The sequence below is a fragment of the Lacerta agilis genome, chromosome 12, assembly GCF_009819535.1.
Source record: "Lacerta agilis isolate rLacAgi1 chromosome 12, rLacAgi1.pri, whole genome shotgun sequence".
Taxonomy (NCBI): Eukaryota; Metazoa; Chordata; class Lepidosauria; order Squamata; family Lacertidae; genus Lacerta; species Lacerta agilis.
The window spans coordinates 23,584,554-23,592,869 of record NC_046323.1 but is presented as its reverse complement, the minus strand read 5'-3'; positions in this window follow the sequence as shown (position 1 = coordinate 23,592,869).

The following is an 8,316-nucleotide window of genomic DNA, read 5'->3' as shown; positions in this document are numbered from 1 at the left end:
TGGTCTCTTAAGGTGCTACTGGAAGGATTTTTTTATTTTATTTTGTTTTTACTTCCTATGAATTAGTGAGTGATTACAAAAACACATTTGTCTGTAAATGTACTCTCAGTCAGGGTGTTCATATTGAATACAAAAAGAAGAGTAAAGAAAAGTATTTAATAGACACTGCTGTCTTGAGAACGGGCATGGTTGTGACACTGAGATATTGCTTACAATATTTACAATTTTGTTCTACATTTGGATACCAAAGTTTTATTCAAATCTCAAGCTACATAACTTAAATTTATTTTACATCCGCTGGCCCTCTTTGAAAAGAGATCAGAAAGTCAAGCAGATTTCTGATCTTCAAACTTGTAACTGTACATTTCTAGTTTTTCTGAGATCTCAGCCTTCAAGTCAATCACATATGCTGTGTATTTAGATTTCTTTTAGATCCCTTCAAAACAGGTACAGTGATCAAAGCGAGCTTTTAATTTGAAATGGGTATTTTTTAAAAAGCACACCAACTTCTCACTATTTCATTATTCAAAGGCTATATTACAGTCTTTCTGATCATTTTGAAAATAAATGTAGGGTTGAGTTTGTGTTTCATGCTTAAAATGCAGGATGCTGTTCTGCACAGAACTTTTATTCTAGTATCCCACTATTCCCTGGTCTCATTTAGTTATCACATTACAATCAAACTTACACAGAAAATGGCAAAGGGTCAAATTGAACCAAATACATTTCTGCTTTCACTCAATAAATGAACATTGAGATTTAATTAATTCTTCAGCTGAAAAACACTCTTCACACTGCTCAGCAAGATAGAATGCCCACCTAAACTTTACAAAATTGTGTCCTTTCATGAGAACATACACACCAACATCCAGTTATGACGGCTCATTCTCCGGCACTTTCCCTATAAAGAGCAGTGTGAAACAATATACCAATTCTCTTTGGTATATACTTCCCCCTGTTGCTTTCCTATGCCTTCAGCTCAACTGAAGATGGTGTGTACTTTCATTCAAGGAGCGATGGGGGTCTGTTCAACCTGGCATATCTCCATACCAAGACAAGTGCAGTCTATTCCACATTTTCCTGTCTCTGTCTTTGCCAGAACCTATAAAAACAATTCTGCAACTTTAAAGCTAAAGTTTGCTTTCTCTTCTCTCACCATCCCATTTTCCTTTTGCATTATGTCTGTATGTGGGCCTTGGGGTGGGGGAAGAAGACACGTTCCATAATGTATCTCAAGGGTCAGCAACTCCGGCCCATGGGCCAGATGTGGCCCACAAAGACTGTTTTACCAGCCCATGAGCCACCCACAAATCGTGCCGCCTGCTCAGCAAGTCTTCCGCGCGCTGCGCTAAACTGGTGCAGCGCCAGAAATGGCATCTGCAGAAGCCAGTTTGGTGTAGTGGTTAAGAGCGGCAGACTCGTAATCTGGGGAACCGGGTTCGTGTCTGCACTCCTCCACATGCAGCTGCTGGGTGACCTTGGGCTAGTCACACTTCTCTGAAGTCTCTCAGCCCCACTCACCTCACAGAGTGTTTGTTGTGGGGGAGGAAGGGAAAGGAGAATGTTAGCCGCTTTGAGACTCCTTCGGGTAGTAAAAAGCGGGATATCAAATCCAAACTCTTCTTCTTCTTCATCTGCGCATGCGCAGACGTGATTTCCAGCATCGTGCTGCGCCAGTCCAGCCCATGGACGATCTCCTTGGAAGTGATCCGGCCCATGGCTGGTAAACCTTGTCGACCCCTAATGTATCTGATTCCTGCCTACTGCTGTACCTGAGTGTTTAGGAAACTACAGTACAGCACTCTGTTTCTAGTGTAGATTTGAGTGCTGGGAGCCCTCGCTCTCTTGCCTGTGACATGACTGTTTCTAGCTAGAATCAGGGGTCTGCAACCTTTAAGACCAAAAGAGCCACTTGGACCCGTTTCCGAAGGGGAAAAAAAAACTGGGAGCCGCAAAACCATTGCAACATTTAAAACAAATATAACACTGCATTTTATTTTTAAAAATCCAATTTAAATTTTAAAAAATCCAATTTAAATTTAAAAAATCCAATTTAAATTTAAAAAAATACGATTTAAATTAAAAAAAATACGATTTAAATTTTAAAAAATCCATTTTTTTAAAAAAAAATCATTCATTTTTATCCACCCTGGGGACCACTACCAGGTCACAGCCTGATCCAAGGTGGGTTGCAACAGCATACAAATATTTGATTTGTTGTTGTTTTTTTTAAAAAATGAGTCCTCAACTGCACACTTGTGTTAAATGTTTGTCCCATGTCTAATTGAAGACTGCTGGCTTTTACAATAATCTTAGTGTCTTTTACCCTTAATATTCCAGACCAGAGGCTATGTTCACCTCTTCCAACCTCCTCTCTTGCTAAATAAAGCACAGAATTGCACCAGAGAAGCCTGTGATGTTTGTGCTGACTTGCATACAGGTGGCTGTAGTAGTTCGTAGTGTTCAAACCTTTTTAGGGGAGTTCCCTGCCCCCTTAATGACAATGGCGATAGATTTTGCACATGAACACAGATCCAAGTTAGGACTCCTCTCTTCCATGCCACCAGGTGCTTTGTCAAGGCTCCCCTAACACACAATCAGGACAGAGGAAAAACTGCAAAACGTCCCGGCCTTGCCCCGGGGCGGGGAGAGACGCGCGCCCGCGAGAGCGCGGTCTGAGGCTGCGAGCGGAACCAGGAGCAAAGGAGGCAGTGTCAGGGAAACAGGCGCCGCTTCCTCGACCATTTTTAAAAAGAGGGCTTCCCCCCTCGCCTACCACCCGCCGCCCCTGGCCCAGCCCGCAGCTGCCTACCTCGTCGTCGCCTCGACGCAGCAGCCAGCAGCCTTCCGAGAGGAACCGCGGCCAGCCCTCCCCCGCGGTCCCACGACCCAGCCGAGGAGTCCTGGCCTCCAGTGCCCGTGCAGGGACGCGTCTGAAGGCCCCCTTCCTGCCCCCATCCCGTCCCGCCTCCCAGCTGCCTCTGGATGCCGCAGGGTCCCACATACCCGCCGACCCCGGAGCTCCCCTGTCCGCCCCAAGGCCGCCTCCCACGCTAGGAAGACTCCCGGAGCTGGGCAGGGTTGGTCCCGCCAGGCAGGCTCGGGGGGCGGCCTCTCCCATGGGCGCCTGCTTCGGAGGCAGAGGCGGGGTCTTCAAAGTTCCCCCTCCCGCTCGCCCAGCTCCATCTCTTCCCGAAGGAGCGTGCGCGCCTCAGGCGCGCTCCCCGCCAGAGCCCTCGGCGGAGCTGCGCCACCGCCTCCGAGCCCCGCTGCCCCGCTGTTCAAGGCCAGGTGATCCTGGGTACGCCCCTGAGCAGCGCCCTCAGCCTCCGGAGGGCGGGCCGCCGGCCAGCTGGAGGGCGGTCGCTGCCAGCTGGAGAAGTGGGCAGGCGTATCCGCCCCGGAGTCCCGGAGCCGCGGCAGCCGTGTAAAAGAGCCGCATGCGGCTCCGGAGCCGCAGGTTGCTGACCCCCGAGCTAGATGCTCAAAAGTAAATAGGGCCGTATTCACCCCTTCCATCTCTTGCTTCCCAACCCTACACAGTGATCTACTGGGGAGTCCATGATCCATGTTTATTACTTCTTTATTTATAAACCACTTCTCAGCCCAAGGCTATGAAAGTTGTTTACAACAGAATTAAAATAGGATAAAACAACCATTCTAAAAACAAAACCATTCCTACAGATGTAAAAGTAATATTTCATAAGCGACTTGGTCACATCTCAGTCAAACTAAACATGATGACTCTGGGTGCCTGTCTAATTTTAGCTGGTAATTGATTCCCTGTGCATCTGTGGCTGCCCTTGTTTGCATGTCATGGCTGCTGCCTTTGACTACTTTTCTCCCTGTGTCCCAGGGGACCGAGTGTACTCTCTGAAGGCCTCTTCTGCAGATAGCAATGTGCAAGTTGTCTTGTGTGGCCCTTAGGGAGGCTTTTTAATGTTTAATAGATTATTGCATTTTTGTGTTCTGTTCAGTGGCGTTCCAAGCCGCTTGGCTGCCAGGAGAGGCAAGCGAAGTGGCACCCCCTCGGGGCGGGGGGTGCACACACAGTGACGTCACGACATATGCGCCGTGACGTGGTGCATGCGCGGCATCTGGTTGGACTGCACATGCGCAATCCATCTGGGATAGTGGCATGCACCCTTTCTGCGGCGGCTGCTCACGCAGCAACTTTTAAGGCTGCAGCGCGCAAGCAGCAGCACAGATGAGCGTCTGTGCTGCTACTTGCGCGCTGCAGCTTTATAATGGAAGGAGGTGGTAATGGAAGCGCTTCGTTCCCATCGCCCCCCCAAGCGATGCCACTGGTTCTGTTGGAAGCCGCCCAGAGTGGCTGTGGAAATTCTTCTTCTTCCTCCTCCTCCTCCCTTTTGGGTGTTGTGCACCAAAACAGATGTTGTGAGGAGTGTAAGGTGAACTGAATACCTGACTGTACAGATATTAGGCACCAGCACTGGTGATGCAGGGGATGAGCTTGGTACATGTGCCCCTGCCTCTGACACTATAGACTCCCTCTGTATGTGGACACCTTTGCCAGTGTAGTCCCCACTTGTTAGGCTCTGGCATTGTTTCTTGGGATGCTGGAGATGTGTCTATGGTTTTGATACCATATAGGGATTTTCTGAATTTTGTGTTTTTTTCAAACACAAGCAGAAGTAGCAGAACAGCAGAGTATCTCCTGTCCCAGTGTAATTAGTATATATAGGAATGGTCAGCCCAGGTTATCCAGCCCACCTTTCTGATTTTTGAGTTAGAATCAGTGCTTTTTTTCTTTTAAAATGTTTAGGGGTACTCTCATTTTCCTACTCATATTGAAATACTGCCCCTCAGTGAGGCCAAACTTAGATTCACGAAATGTTTAGGGGTATACGTACCCCTGTGTCCCCCCAGAAAAAAGCACTGGCTAGAATCATAGAATTGTAGAGTTGGAAATTGTAGATTGTTGCAAATTGTAGAGTTGGAAAAGGACCCTACAGATAATCTAGTCCAACCCCCTGCAATGCAGAAATATGCAACTGTCCCATACAGGGATCAAACTTGCAAACTTGGTGTTACAAGCACCACGCTGTAACCAGCTGAGTTATTTGCAAACAATGCTGATGAAATGCATACATACCGTAATACATAATTTTATTTGTATGCCACCTTTCCACAGTTCAAACCATGCACAAGTTGCCTTACAACATGAAAAAATACTTAATACAACATAACAAATGTAGCCATAAACAAGAAATAAAAAATATGCAACCAAACTGAACAATTTCCACATAAATCACAACAAAATCTGAAAAAAGATACAAAAAAACTAACAGCAACAGCCTCCTGCCAACAAAAAAACAACAACACCGAACACCCAAACCCAAGAGTTTGACACAAACTAACCAGTCAAACATACAGCCTCTCAAACATACACACCCTATAGCTTTAATCACCTTGGGCTATCCTTGCTGCTACCAAACCAGTTTCTATTCTAATCTGTATTATCTTAGCTTAAATTCCAAATGTGCATATGCTAGTAGTGGTTAATCAGTGGCAAGGAAAATGCTGTCTGCACAAGCTCATATGTACTCTCTTCTTTCGGATGTTACAGGTTGAGTGCTAGCTTTAGAACAAAGACCACCTCCAGACCTCCTTTTTATTGCAAATCCATAATGACTTGTGCTCACGCTGCTATCAGGGCAGTCATATATTACCTCACTTTCAGTACTGTTCGTACTTGAAAAAGTTTTGGGGTGCTCACATCGCTTCATTTCTGATCAGTGCATATACCATAACTCCCTTCTCTGGAACATTTCAGACCACAAATGTTTGGGTTTATTCCCCACCCCACCCTACCCCACTCTTTTGTTGTGCTATAGCCCTTCCAGACAACCATAATGTGGTAGCGCTGGGGAAGCATTGCAGAAAAAAACTAAATCAGAATCAATCTACCACTAATGCAATACTATTGCATCAATAACATCTTGCAGAATACACCCATGATAAAACACCAGTCTGGAAGGACCCAAAGTTTCAGTTTCAGAAAAGATAAACTTTGGCTTACTTACAAGAATACCTTATGTTACTGCTTCAGAAATGTCTATAATCTCTGCCTGTAGGCTGCAGAACAGACATATGCATATACATCCACTAGTGTTCATGTAGTTTAGCAATGAAGCAATATTTGATCTGACACAATGTAACAAGCTCTCATTATGATATTGTCATCCAATTAAAAACATCCTTGGCTAGATTTCAGACTGTATCAGAGGTAATAGTGGTGAGTAAAGGGGCTGCCCACACACAGAACCATCACATTACAGTACATCAAATCACAGCCTATTTAAATGATAGCGTGCATTGCATCTCCACAACAGAGAAAGATACAGTTGCTGCTTATGGGTGTGAATAAGGAGCTTTATTGAAACGGGGGAAATAAAGTGGGGAAAATGAACACCGCCAAAGTTTCTTGTGAAATTGGAGACTTCTGTGTTCTCAAGATGCTTTTTATGGTTTCTGTTTTTGCCTGTCCTGGCATTCAACATTATGAAGCATTTCCATTTAGGAAAGCTGTCCAGGAGTTCATGCAAACCATGAAGGACTGATCTGAAATGACTGCAGTAGAATGTCCTGTACGTTTCATTGAATTAAAATTGCACTGCATTATAATACAAATGTGCAGCTACCTTCAGAACTGTCAAATATTCTTTGGAACTGTATAATATCCAGGGCTATTTTATCCAGCTTGCTGCTTTCTTCCCTCTTTTTTAAAAAAAACTTTACACTTTTATACAGTTATCCTTTTTATATGCAGTCATTCTTTTCACCAGTATTTCATTTTAAAATGTTTGGCGATTAGGCTGTTCTTTCTGCTTTTAACTTAACAATAGTCCACTTCTTCATTTTACTGGAATTAATTTGGCTGTAACCTCCCCAACTGTATCTCAAATACCTCTCACTTTACCACTGTGGATTTCCCATGCATTACTGAATTTCTGCCACTTTTCAAAAACCTCTTTTCACCTTTACTTCAAAGTCTTCTCCTCTAAGCTCTGATTGTCTTTGTGTTATTACCTTTTCTATAGACTCTCATCAGTGTCTTCAGACTTGATGTTACAGCTAGATCCTAGGTGCTCTTCAGCTGCAACCCGATATATCACATTTGGTGTATTTTATAACTATTGGGTCTGGACTAGCCTTTGACTTTTCTCATCATCTTATGAGAGTATTTCTGATGATTGCCCAGCCCTTTGAATATAAACCATGCAGTGAAATTCATAACCATAATTCTGCTCGAGACTTATGATACACCCTATAATTGGGCTGAAGCACTTTTGAACTGCTGCTTTCTGAGCAGAATAAATGTGTACATGAAGACATTATTAGCTGCTATGAAAACGTACCACATCTGTCCACTTATACACGTTCCCCTTCATTGTAGTCTTATAGTGGCATAAAATATAATTATACAACAAGGGCATCATCTGTTAAATGACCTTGCAAAAGGGGGCAAGTATGTTTTAATTGAATAAATACTGTATCTTGATGTTTTGTTTGTTGATTCTCACAATAAAAGCAGTAAACTAAAATCCATTCCATAAGATCCATTTTTCATTCGTGCTTCTAACAGTTTCTAATTTGGGGGTCGTGGGGTCCATTGTAATAAGCACTCTGAAGATTTCTGATCCCAGGTTCCTGCCACCACATTTCTCCTAGACCTGTCAAGCATTTTAAGTAGCCTGCACTTTCCCACACTTCTCAATGAATACTGACATACCTAACTTAAAAGGATTACTTGCTGCTGAGAGGAATTGTAATCCTCTTTTTCCTGCTCTGTAAATCCTCCGGTAAGTAAAAAAGAACGGCTGAGACCTGTTCGGCAATGCAGGGTAATCACCATCTCATAAGATATAGCTCCATACAAAAAACTTAAAATTTACTTATGGTCACACTTGTCCAGGCACAGAGTCTAGGTGTTTTAATCGACGACTCTCTCATTTCCTCAGCCTTTCAATATTTATACTATTAAAAAAAAACCAACAACACATTTCCTAAATACACAGTTTTAATGTCAGCCATCTGTATAATAGCCTGAATCTTACAGACAACACAAGAAAATGTTACTCCACATGATACAGGCAAGAAAACTTGTGAGCTTCTTGTGCTTTTTAGATTTACTTTTTAGCTAACAACATTCACATATCTTATTTGTGGTCATGAGCAGCTTATGAATTTCACTACAGAAGAATTGCAGAAGTTCCATTCAAACAATAAAGAAGAAGGATTCATTCTTATTCTTTCCTTATATGCTATATATTAACTTGCTATTGGTGGTTC